The sequence below is a fragment of the Phyllobates terribilis genome, unplaced genomic scaffold (assembly GCF_046119375.1).
Source record: "Phyllobates terribilis strain yellow unplaced genomic scaffold, ASM4611937v1 Scaffold_76__1_contigs__length_6945272, whole genome shotgun sequence".
Taxonomy (NCBI): domain Eukaryota; kingdom Metazoa; phylum Chordata; class Amphibia; order Anura; family Dendrobatidae; genus Phyllobates; species Phyllobates terribilis.
In genome coordinates, this window is record NW_027362836.1 from 4,750,517 (window position 1) to 4,764,073 (window position 13,557).

Sequence of the window (13,557 nt, forward strand, 5' to 3'; positions counted from 1 at the left end):
GGGATTACAGTGGAAGTGCATAAAGTAAAGTTCTTACATTTCCAGGAGGGATTACAGAGGAAGTGCATAAAGTAAAGTTCTTACATTTCCAGGAGGGATTACAGAGGAAGTGCGTAAAGTAAAGTTCTTACATTTCCAGGAGTAATTAAAGAGGAAGTGCACAAAGTAGAGTCCTTACATTTCCAGGAGGATTTACAGAGGAAGTGCACAAAGTAAAGTTCTTACATTTCCAGGAGGGATTACAGAGGAAGTGCATATAGTAAAGTTCTTACATTTCCATGAGGAATTAAAAAGGAAGTGCAGAAAGTAGAGTCCTTACATTTCCAGTAGGGATTACAGAGGAAGTGTACAAAGTAGAGTTCTTACATTTCCAGGAGGGATTATAGGGGATGTGCACAAAGTAGAGTTCTTACATTTGCAGGAGTAATTACAGTGGAAGCACAAAAAGTAAAGTTCTTACATTTCCAGGAGGGATTACAGAGGAAGTGCATAAAGTAAAGTTCTTACATTTCCAGGGGGAATTAAAGAGGAAGTGCAGAAAGTAGAGTCCTTACATTTCCAGGAGGTATTACAGGGGATGTGCACAAAGTAGAGTTCTTACATTTCCAGGAGGATTAACAGAGGAAGTGCAAAAAGTAAAGTTCTTACATTTCCAGGAGGAATTACAGAGGAAGTCCATAAAGTAAAGTTCTTACATTTCCAGGAGGAATTACAGAGGAAGTGCAAAAAGTAAAGTTCTTACATTTCCAGGAGGGATTACAGAGGAAGTCCATAAAGTAAAGTTCTTACATTTCCAGGAGGAATTACAGAGGAAATGCACAACGTTCTTAAATTTCCAGGAGGGATTACAGAGGAAGTGCACAAAGTAGATTTCTTACATTTCCAGGAGGGATTACGGAGGAAGTGAATTAAAGTTCTTGCATTTCCAGGAGGGATTACAGAGGAAGTGCATAAAGTAAAGTTCTTACATTTCCAGGAGGGATTACAGAGGAAGTGCGTAAAGTAAAGTTCTTACATTTCCAGGTGGGATTACAGAGGAATTGCATAAAGTAAAGTTCTTACATTTCCAGGAGGGATTACAGAGGAAGTGCATAAAGTAAAGTTCTTACATTTCCAGGAGTAATTAAAGAGGAAGTGCAAAAAGTAGAGTCATTACATTTCCAGGAGGATTTACAGAGGAAGTGCACAAAGTAAAGTTCTTACATTTCCAGGAGGGATTACAGAGGAAGTGCACAAAGTAGAGTACTTACATTTCCAGGAGGGATTACAGGGGAAGTGCAGAAAGTAAAGTTCTTACATTTCCAGGAGGAATTACAAAGGAAATCCACAACGTTCTTACATTTCCAGGAGGGATTACAGAGGAAGTGCACAAAGTAGAATTCTTACATTTCCAGGAGGGATTACAGAGGAAGTGCACAAAGTAGATTTCTTACATTTCCAGGAGGGATTACAGAGGAAGTGCATAAAGTAAAGTTCTTACATTTCCAGGAGGGATTACAGAGGAAGTGCATAAAGTAAAGTTCTTACATTTCCAGGAGGAATTACAGAGGAAGTCCATAAAGTAAAGTTCTTACATTTCCAGGAGGGATTACAGGCGAAGTGCAGAAAGTAACGTTCTTACATTTCCAGGAGGAATTACAGAGGAAATGCACAACGTTCTTACATTTCCAGGAGGGATTACAGAGGAAGTGCACAAAGTAGATTTCTTACATTTCCAGGAGGGATTACAGAGGAAGTCCATAAAGTAAAGTTCTTACATTTCCAGGAGGAATTACAGAGGAAATGCACAACGTTCTTAAATTTCCAGGAGGGATTACAGAGGAAGTGCACAAAGTAGAATTCTTACATTTCCAGGAGGGATTACAGAGGAAGTGCACAAAGTAGAGTTCTTACATTTCCAGGAGGGATTACAGAGGAAGTGCACAAAGTAGATTTCTTACGTTTCCAGGAGGGATTACAGAGGAAGTGCATAAAGTAAAGTTCTTACATTTCCAGGAGGAATTACAGAGGAAGTCCATAAAGTAAAGTTCTTACATTTCCAGGAGGGATTACAGGCGAAGTGCAGAAAGTAACGTTCTTACATTTCCAGGAGGAATTACAGAGGAAATGCACAACGTTCTTACATTTCCAGGAGGGATTACAGAGGAAGTGCACAAAGTAGATTTCTTACGTTTCCAGGAGGGATTACAGAGGAAGTGCATAAAGTAATGTTCTTACATTTCCAGGAGAGATTACAGAGGAAGTGCATAAAGTAAAGTTCATACATTTCCAGGAGGGATTACAGAGGAAGTGCATAAAGCAAAGTTCTTACATTTCCAGGAGGGATTACAGAGGAAGTGCATAAAGTAAAGTTCTTACATTTCCAGGAGGAATTACAGAGCAAGTCCATAAAGTAAAGTTCTTACATTTCCAGGAGGAATTACAGAAGAAGTGCAAAAAGTAAAGTTCTTACATTTCCAGGAGGGATTACAGAGGAAGTCCGTAAAGTAAAGTTCTTACATTTCCAGGAGGAATTACAGAGGAAATGCACAACGTTCCTACATTTCCAGGAGGAATTACAGAGGAAGTGCACAAAGTAGATTTCTTACATTTGCAGGAGGGATTACGGAGGAAGTGAAGTAAAGTTCTTGCATTTCCAGGAGGGATTACAGAGGAAGTGCATAAAGTAAAGTTCTTACATTTCCAGGAGGGATTACAGAGGAAGTGCATAAAGTAAAGTTCTTACATTTCCAGGAGGGATTACAGAGGAAGTGCATAAAGTAAAGTTCTTACATTTCCAGGAGGGATTACAGAGGAAGTGCATGAAGTAAAGTTCTTACATTTCCAGGAGTAATTAAAGGGGAAGTGCACAAAGTAGAGTCCTTACATTTCCAGGAGGATTTACAGAGGAAGTGCACAAAGTAAAGTTCTTACATTTCCAGGAGGGATTACAGAGGAAGTGCATAAAGTAAAGTTCTTACATTTCCAGGAGGATTTACAGAGGAAGTGCATATAGTAAAGTTCTTACATTTCCATGAGGAATTAAAGAGGAAGTGCAGAAAGTAGAGTCCTTACATTTCCAGGAGGGATTACAGAGGAAGTGCGTATAGTAAAGTTCTTACATTTCCATGAGGAATTAAAGAGGAAGTGCACAAAGTAGAGTCCTTACATTTCCAGGAGTATTTACAGAGGAATTGCAAAAAGTAAAGTTCTTACATTTCGAGGAGGGATTACAGAGGAAGTGCATAAAGTAAAGTTCTTACATTTCCAGGAGGGATTACAGAGGAAGTGCATAATGTAAAGTTCTTACATTTCCAGGAGGAATTACAGAGGAAATGCACAACGTTCTTACATTTCCAGGAGGGATTACAGAGGAAGTGCACAAAGTAGATTTCTTACATTTCCAGGAGGGATTACATAGGAAGTGCATAAAGTAAAGTTCTTACATTTCCAGGAGGGATTACAGAGGAAGTGCATAAAGTAAAGTTCTTACATTTCCAGGAGGGATTACAGAGGAAGTGTACAAAGTAGATTTCTTACATTTCCAGGAGGGATTACAGTGGAAGTGCATAAAGTAAAGTTTTTACATTTCCAGGAGGGACTACAGAGGAAGTGCATAAAGTAAAGTTCTTACATTTCCAGGAGGGATTACAGAGGAAGTGCATAAAGTAAAGTTCTTACATTTCCAGGAGTAATTAAAGAGGAAGTGCACAAAGTAGAGTCCTTACATTTCCAGGAGGATTTACAGAGGAAGTGCACAATGTAAAGTTCTTACATTTCCAGGAGGGATTACAGAGGAAGTGCATATGGTAAAGTTCTTACATTTCCATGAGGAATGAAAAAGGAAGTGCAGAAAGTAGAGTCCTTACATTTCCAGGAGGGATTACAGAGGAAGTGCACAAAGTAGAGTTCTTACATTTCCAGGAGGGATTACAGAGGAAGTGCACAAAGTAGATTTCTTACTTTTCCAGGAGGGATTTCAGAGGAGGTGCATAAAGTAAAGTTCTTACATTTCCAGGAGAGATTACAGAGGAAGTGCATAAAGTAAAGTTCATACATTTCCAGGAGGGATTACAGAGGAAGTGCATAAAGCAAAGTTCTTACATTTCCAGGAGGGATTACAGAGGAAGTGCATAAAGTAAAGTTCTTACATTTCCAGGAGGAATTACAGAGGAAGTCCATAAAGTAAAGTTCTTACATTTCCAGGAGGAATTACAGAAGAAGTGCAAAAAGTAAAGTTCTTACATTTCCAGGAGGGATTACAGAGGAAGTCCATAAAGTAAAGTTCTTACATTTCCAGGAGGAATTACAGAGGAAATGCACAACGTTCTTACATTTCCAGGAGGAATTACAGAGGAAGTGCACAAAGTAGATTTCTTACATTTCCAGGAGGGATTACGGAGGAAGTGAAGTAAAGTTCTTGCATTTCCAGGAGGGATTACAGAGGAAGTGCATAAAGTAAAGTTCTTACATTTCCAGGAGGGATTACAGAGGAAGTGCATAAAGTAAAGTTCTTACATTTCCAGGAGGGATTACAGAGGAAGTGCATAAAGTAAAGTTCTTACATTTCCAGGAGGGATTACAGAGGAAGTGCATAAAGTAAAGTTCTTACATTTCCAGGAGTAATTAAAGGGGAAGTGCACAAAGTAGAGTCCTTACATTTCCAGGAGGATTTACAGAGGAAGTGCACAAAGTAAAGTTCTTACATTTCCAGGAGGGATTACAGAGGAAGTGCATAAAGTAAAGTTCTTACATTTCCAGGAGGATTTACAGAGGAAGTGCAAATAGTAAATTTCTTACATTTCCATGAGTAATTAAAGAGGAAGTGCAGAAAGTAGAGTCCTTACATTTCCAGGAGGGATTACAGAGGAAGTGCGTATAGTAAAGTTCTTACATTTCCATGAGGAATTAAAGAGGAAGTGCACAAAGTAGAGTCCTTACATTTACAGGAGTATTTACAGAGGAATTGCAAAAAGTAAAGTTCTTACATTTCCAGGAGGGATTACAGAGGAAGTGCATAAAGTAAAGTTCTTACATTTCCAGGAGGGATTACAGAGGAAGTGCATAATGTAAAGTTCTTACATTTCCAGGAGGAATTACAGAGGAAATGCACAACGTTCTTACATTTCCAGGAGGGATTACAGAGGAAGTGCACAAAGTAGATTTCTTACATTTCCAGGAGGGATTACAGAGGAAGTGCATAAAGCAAAGTTCTTACATTTCCAGGAGGGATTACAGAGGAATTGCATAATGTAAAGTTCTTACATTTCCAGGAGGAATTACAGAGGAAATGCACAACGTTCTTACATTTCCAGGAGGGATTACAGAGGAAGTGCACAAAGTAGATTTCTTACATTTCCAGGAGGGATTACAGAGGAAGTGCATAAAGCAAAGTTCTTACATTTCCAGGAGGGATTACAGAGGAAGTACATGAAGTAAAGTTCTTACATTTCCAGGAGGAATTACAGAAGAAGTGCAAAAAGTAAAGTTCTTACATTTCCAGGAGGGATTACAGAGGAAGTCCATAAAGTAAAGTTCTTACATTTCCAGGAGGAATTACAGAGGAAATGCACAACGTTCCTACATTTCCAGGAGGAATTACAGAGGAAGTGCACAAAGTAGATTTCTTACATTTCCAGGAGGGATTACGGAGGAAGTGCAGTAAAGTTCTTGCATTTCCAGGAGGGATTACAGAGGAAGTGCATAAAGTAAAGTTCTTACATTTCCAGGAGGGATTACAGAGGAAGTGCATAAAGTAAAGTTCTTACATTTCCAGGAGGGATTACAGAGGAAGTGCATAAAGTAAAGTTCTTACATTTCCAGGAGGGATTACAGAGGAAGTGCATAAAGTAAAGTTCTTACATTTCCAGGAGTAATTAAAGGGGAAGTGCACAAAGTAGAGTCCTTACATTTCCAGGAGGACTTACAGAGGAAGTGCACAAAGTAAAGTTCTTACATTTCCAGGAGGGATTACAGAGGAAGTGCATAAAGTAAAGTTCTTACATTTCCAGGAGGATTTACAGAGGAAGTGCATATAGTAAAGTTCTTACATTTCCATGAGGAATTAAACAGGAAGTGCAGAAAGTAGAGTCCTTACATTTCCAGGAGGGATTACAGAGGAAGTGCGTATAGTAAAGTTCTTACATTTCCATGAGGAATTAAAGAGGAAGTGCACAAAGTAGAGTCCTTACATTTCCAGGAGTATTTACAGAGGAATTGCAAAAAGTAAAGTTCTTACATTTCCAGGAGGGATTACAGAGGAAGTGCATAAAGTAAAGTTCTTACATTTCCAGGAGGGATTACAGAGGAAGTGCATAATGTAAAGTTCTTACATTTCCAGGAGGAATTACAGAGGAAATGCACAACGTTCTTACATTTCCAGGAGGGATTAAAGAGGAAGTGCACAAAGTAGATTTCTTACATTTCCAGGAGGGATTACATAGGAAGTGCATAAAGTAAAGTTCTTACATTTCCAGGAGGGATTACAGAGGAAGTGCATAAAGTAAAGTTCTTACATTTCCAGGAGGGATTACAGAGGAAGTGTACAAAGTAGATTTCTTACATTTCCAGGAGGGATTACAGTGGAAGTGCATAAAGTAAAGTTCTTACATTTCCAGGAGGGACTACAGAGGAAGTGCATAAAGTAAAGTTCTTACATTTCCAGGAGGGATTACAGAGGAAGTGCATAAAGTAAAGTTCTTACATTTCCAGGAGTAATTAAAGAGGAAGTGCACAAAGTAGAGTCCTTACATTTCCAGGAGGATTTACAGAGGAAGTGCACAATGTAAAGTTCTTACATTTCCAGGAGGGATTACAGAGGAAGTGCATATGGTAAAGTTCTTACATTTCCATGAGGAATGAAAAAGGAAGTGCAGAAAGTAGAGTCCTTACATTTCCAGGAGGGATTACAGAGGAAGTGCACAAAGTAGAGTTCTTACATTTCCAGGAGGGATTACAGAGGAAGTGCACAAAGTAGATTTCTTACGTTTCCAGGAGGGATTTCAGAGGAGGTGCATAAAGTAAAGTTCTTACATTTCCAGGAGAGAATACAGAGGAAGTGCATAAAGTAAAGTTCATACATTTCCAGGAGGGATTACAGAGGAAGTGCATAAAGCAAAGTTCTTACATTTCCAGGAGGGATTACAGAGGAAGTGCATAAAGTAAAGTTCTTACATTTCCAGGAGGAATTACAGAGGAAGTCCATAAAGTAAAGTTCTTACATTTCCAGGAGGAATTACAGAAGAAGTGCAAAAAGTAAAGTTCTTACATTTCCAGGAGTGATTACAGAGGAAGTCCATAAAGTAAAGTTCTTACATTTCCAGGAGGAATTACAGAGGAAATGCACAACGTTCTTACATTTCCAGGAGGAATTACAGAGGAAGTGCACAAAGTAGATTTCTTACATTTCCAGGAGGGATTACGGAGGAAGTGAAGTTCTTGCATTTCCAGGAGGGATTACAGAGGAAGTGCATAAAGTAAAGTTCTTACATTTCCAGGAGGGATTACAGAGGAAGTGCATAAAGTAAAGTTATTACATTTCCAGGAGGGATTACAGAGGAAGTGCATAAAGTAAAGTTCTTACATTTCCAGGAGGGATTACAGAGGAAGTGCATAAAGTAAAGTTCTTACATTTCCAGGAGTAATTAAAGGGGAAGTGCACAAAGTAGAGTCCTTACATTTCCAGGAGGATTTACAGAGGAAGTGCACAAAGTAAAGTTCTTACATTTCCAGGAGGGATTACAGAGGAAGTGCATAAAGTAAAGTTCTTACATTTCCAGGAGGATTTACAGAGGAAGTGCATATAGTAAATTTCTTACATTTCCATGAGTAATTAAAGAGGAAGTGCAGAAAGTAGAGTCCTTACATTTCCAGGAGGGATTACAGAGGAAGTGTGTATAGTAAAGTTCTTACATTTCCATGAGGAATTAAAGAGGAAGTGCACAAAGTAGAGTCCTTACATTTACAGGAGTATTTACAGAGGAATTGCAAAAAGTAAAGTTCTTACATTTCCAGGAGGGATTACAGAGGAAGTGCATAAAGTAAAGTTCTTACATTTCCAGGAGGGATTACAGAGGAAGTGCATAATGTAAAGTTTTTACATTTCCAGGAGGAATTACAGAGGAAATGCACAACGTTCTTACATTTCCAGGAGGGATTACAGAGGAAGTGCACAAAGTAGATTTCTTACATTTCCAGGAGGGATTACAGAGGAAGTGCATAAAGTAAAGTTCTTACATTTCCAGGAGGGATTACAGAGGAAGTGCATAAAGTAAAGTTCTTACATTTCCAGGAGGGATTACAGAGGAAGTGCATAAAGTAAAGTTCTTACATTTCCAGGAAGGATTACAGAGGAAGTGCATAAAGTAAAGTTCTTACATTTCCAGGAGGGATTACAGAGGAAGTGCATAAAGTAAAGTTCTTACATTTCCAGGAGTAATTAAAGGGGAAGTGCACAAAGTAGAGTCCTTACATTTCCAGGAGGATTTACAGAGGAAGTGCACAAAGTAAAGTTCTTACATTTCCAGGAGGGATTACAGAGGAAGTGCATAAAGTAAAGTTCTTACATTTCCAGGAGGATTTACAGAGGAAGTGCATATAGTAAAGTTCTTACATTTCCATGAGGAATTAAAGAGGAAGTGCAGAAAGTAGAGTCCTTACATTTCCAGGACGGATTACAGAGGAAGTGCGTATAGTAAAGTTCTTACATTTTCATGAGGAATTAAAGAGGAAGTGCACAAAGTAGAGTCATTACATTTCCAGGAGTATTTACAGAGGAATTGCAAAACGTAAAGTTCTTACATTTCCAGGAGGGATTACAGAGGAAGTGCATAAAGTAAAGTTCTTACATTTCCAGGAGGGATTACAGAGGAAGTGCATAATGTAAAGTTCTTACATTTCCAGGAGGAATTACAGAGGAAATGCACAACGTTTTTACATTTCCAGGAGGGATTACAGAGGAAGTGCACAAAGTAGATTTCTTACATTTCCAGGAGGGATTACAGAGGAAGTGCATAAAGTAAAGTTCTTACATTTCCAGGAGGGATTACAGAGGAAGTGCATAAAGTAAAGTTCTTACATTTCCAGGAGGGATTACAGAGGAAGTGTACAAAGTAGATTTCTTACATTTCCAGGAGGGATTACAGTGGAAGTGCATAAAGTAAAGTTCTTACATTTCCAGGAGGGATTACAGAGGAAGTGCATAAAGTAAAGTTCTTACATTTCCAGGAGGGATTACAGAGGAAGTGCATAAAGTAAAGTTCTTACATTTCCAGGAGTAATTAAAGAGGAAGTGCACAAAGTAGAGTCCTTACATTTCCAGGAGGATTTACAGAGGAAGTGCACAATGTAAAGTTCTTACATTTCCAGGAGGGATTACAGAGGAAGTGCATATAGTAAAGTTCTTACATTTCCATGAGGAATTAAAAAGGAAGTGCAGAAAGTAGAGTCCTTACATTTCCAGGAGGGATTACAGAGGAAGTGCACAAAGTAGAGTTCTTACATTTCCATGAGAGATTACAGAGGAAGTGCATAAAGTAAAGTTCTTACATTTCCAGGAGGGATTACAGAGGAAGTGCATAAAGTAAAGTTCTTACATGTCCAGGAGAGATTACAGAGGAAGTGCATAAAGTAAAGTTCATACATTTCCAGGAGGGATTACAGAGGAAGTGCATAAAGCAAAGTTCTTACATTTCCAGGAGGGATTACAGAGGAAGTGCATAAAGTAAAGTTCTTACATTTCCAGGAGGAATTACAGAGGAAGTCCATAAAGTAAAGTTCTTACATTTCCAGGAGAAATTACAGAAGAAGTGCAAAAAGTAAAGTTCTTACATTTCCAGGAGGGATTACAGAGGAAGTCCATAAAGTAAAGTTCTTACATTTCCAGGAGGAATTACAGAGGAAATGCACAACGTTCCTACATTTCCAGGAGGAATTACAGAGGAAGTGCACAAAGTAGATTTCTTACATTTCCAGGAGGGATTACGGAGGAAGTGAAGTAAAGTTCTTGCATTTCCAGGAGGGATTACAGAGGAAGTGCATAAAGTGAAGTTCTTACATTTCCAGGAGGGATTACAGAGGAAGTGCAAAAAGTAAAGTTCTTACATTTCCAGGAGGGATTAAAGAGGAAGTGCATAAAGTAAAGTTCTTACATTTCCAGGAGGGATTACAGAGGAAGTGCATAAAGTAAAGTTCTTACATTTCCAGGAAGGATTACAGAGGAAGTGCATAAAGTAAAGTTCTTACATTTCCAGGAGGGATTACAGAGGAAGTGCATAAAGTAAAGTTCTTACATTTCCAGGAGTAATTAAAGGGGAAGTGCACAAAGTAGAGTCCTTACATTTCCAGGAGGATTTACAGAGGAAGTGCACAAAGTAAAGTTCTTACATTTCCAGGAGGGATTACAGAGGAAGTGCATAAAGTAAAGTTCTTACATTTCCAGGAGGATTTACAGAGGAAGTGCATATAGTAAAGTTCTTACATTTCCATGAGGAATTAAAGAGGAAGTGCAGAAAGTAGAGTCCTTACATTTCCAGGAGGGATTACAGAGGAAGTGCGTATAGTAAAGTTCTTACATTTTCATGAGGAATTAAAGAGGAAGTGCACAAAGTAGAGTCATTACATTTCCAGGAGTATTTACAGAGGAATTGCAAAAAGTAAAGTTCTTACATTTCCAGGAGGGATTACAGAGGAAGTGCATAAAGTAAAGTTCTTACATTTCCAGGAGGGATTACAGAGGAAGTGCATAATGTAAAGTTCTTACATTTCCAGGAGGAATTACAGAGGAAATGCACAACGTTTTTACATTTCCAGGAGGGATTACAGAGGAAGTGCACAAAGTAGATTTCTTACATTTCCAGGAGGGATTACAGAGGAAGTGCATAAAGTAAAGTTCTTACATTTCCAGGAGGGATTACAGTGGAAGTGCATAAAGTAAAGTTCTTACATTTCCAGGAGGGATTACAGAGGAAGTGCATAAAGTAAAGTTCTTACATTTCCAGGAGGGATTACAGAGGAAGTGCATAAAGTAAAGTTCTTACATTTCCAGGAGTAATTAAAGAGGAAGTGCACAAAGTAGAGTCCTTACATTTCCAGGAGGATTTACAGAGGAAGTGCACAATGTAAAGTTCTTACATTTCCAGGAGGGATTACAGAGGAAGTGCATATAGTAAAGTTCTTACATTTCCATGAGGAATTAAAAAGGAAGTGCAGAAAGTAGAGTCCTTACATTTCCAGGAGGGATTACAGAGGAAGTGCACAAAGTAGAGTTCTTACATTTCCATGAGAGATTACAGAGGAAGTGCATAAAGTAAAGTTCTTACATTTCCAGGAGGGATTACAGAGGAAGTGCATAAAGTAAAGTTCTTACATGTCCAGGAGAGATTACAGAGGAAGTGCATAAAGTAAAGTTCATACATTTCCAGGAGGGATTACAGAGGAAGTGCATAAAGCAAAGTTCTTACATTTCCAGGAGGGATTACAGAGGAAGTGCATAAAGTAAAGTTCTTACATTTCCAGGAGGAATTACAGAGGAAGTCCATAAAGTAAAGTTCTTACATTTCCAGGAGAAATTACAGAAGAAGTGCAAAAAGTAAAGTTCTTACATTTCCAGGAGGGATTACAGAGGAAGTCCATAAAGTAAAGTTCTTACATTTCCAGGAGGAATTACAGAGGAAATGCACAACGTTCCTACATTTCCAGGAGGAATTACAGAGGAAGTGCACAAAGTAGATTTCTTACATTTCCAGGAGGGATTACGGAGGAAGTGAAGTAAAGTTCTTGCATTTCCAGGAGGGATTACAGAGGAAGTGCATAAAGTGAAGTTCTTACATTTCCAGGAGGGATTACAGAGGAAGTGCAAAAAGTAAAGTTCTTACATTTCCAGGAGGGATTAAAGAGGAAGTGCATAAAGTAAAGTTCTTACATTTCCAGGAGGGATTACAGAGGAAGTGCATAAAGTAAAGCTCTTACATTTCCAGGAGTAATTAAAGGGGAAGTGCACAAAGTAGAGTCCTTACATTTCCAGGAGGATTTACAGAGGAAGTGCACAAAGTAAAGTTCTTACATTTCCAGGAGGGATTACAGAGGAAGTGCATAAAGTAAAGTTCTTACAATTCCAGGAGGATTTACAGAGGAAGTGCATATAGTAAAGTTCTTACATTTCCATGAGGAATTAAAGAGGAAGTGCACAAAGTAGAGTTCTTACATTTCCAGGAGGGATTACAGGGGATGTGCACAAAGTAGAGTTCTTACATTTGCAGGAGTATTTACAGTGGAAGTGCAAAAAGTAAAGTTCTTACATTTCCAGGAGGGATTACAGAGGAAGTGCATAAAGTAATGTTCTTACATTTCCAGGGGGAATTAAAGAGGAAGTGCAGAAAGTAGAGTCCTTACATTTCCAGGAGGTATTACAGGGGATGTGCACAAAGTAGAGTTCTTACATTTCCAGGAGGATTAACAGAGGAAGTGCAAAAAGTAAAGTTCTTACATTTCCAGGAGGAATTACAGAGGAAGTCCATAAAGTAAAGTTATTACATTTCCAAGAGGAATTACAGAGGAAGTGCAAAAAGTAAAGTTCTTACATTTCCAGTAGGGATTACAGAGGAAGTCCATAAAGTAAAGTTCTTACATTTCCAGGAGGAATTACAGAGGAAATGCACAACGTTCTTAAATTTCCAGGAGGGATTACAGAGGAAGCGCACAAAGTAGATTTCTTACATTTCCAGGAGGGATTACGGAGGAAGTGAATTAAAGTTCTTGCATTTCCAGGAGGGATTACAGAGGAAGTGCATAAAGTAAAGTTCTTACATTTCCAGGAGGGATTACAGAGGAAGTGCGTAAAGTAAAGTTCTTACATTTCCAGGTGGGATTACAGAGGAAGTGCATAAAGTAAAGTTCTTACATTTCCAGGAGGGATTACAGAGGAAGTGCATAAAGTAAAGTTCTTACATTTCCAGGAGTAATTAAAGAGGAAGTGCAAAAAGTAGAGTCCTTACATTTCCAGGAGGATTTACAGAGGAAGTGCACAAAGTAAAGTTCTTACATTTCCAGGAGGGATTACAGAGGAAGTGCACAAAGTAGAGTCCTTACATTTCCAGGAGGGATTACAGGGAAAGTGCAGAAAGTAAAGTTCTTACATTTCCAGGAGGAATTACAGAGGAAATCCACAACGTTCTTACATTTCCAGGAGGGATTACAGAGGAAGTGCACAAAGTAGAATTTTTACATTTCCAGGAGGGATTACAGAGGAAGTGCACAAAGTAGATTTCTTACATTTCCAGGAGGGATTACAGAGGAAGTGCATAAAGTAAAGTTCTTGCATTTCCAGGAGGGATTACAGAGGAAGTGCATAAAGTAAAGTTCTTACATTTCCAGGAGGAATTACAGAGGAAGTCCATAAAGTAAAGTTCTTACATTTCCAGGAGGGATTACAGAGGAAGTGCATAATGTAAAATTCTTACATTTCCAGGAGGAATTACAGAGGAAATGCACAACGTTCTTACATTTCCAGGAGAAATTACAGAGGAAGTCCATAAAGTAAAGTTCTTACATTTCCAGGAGGAATTACAGAGGAAGTGCAAA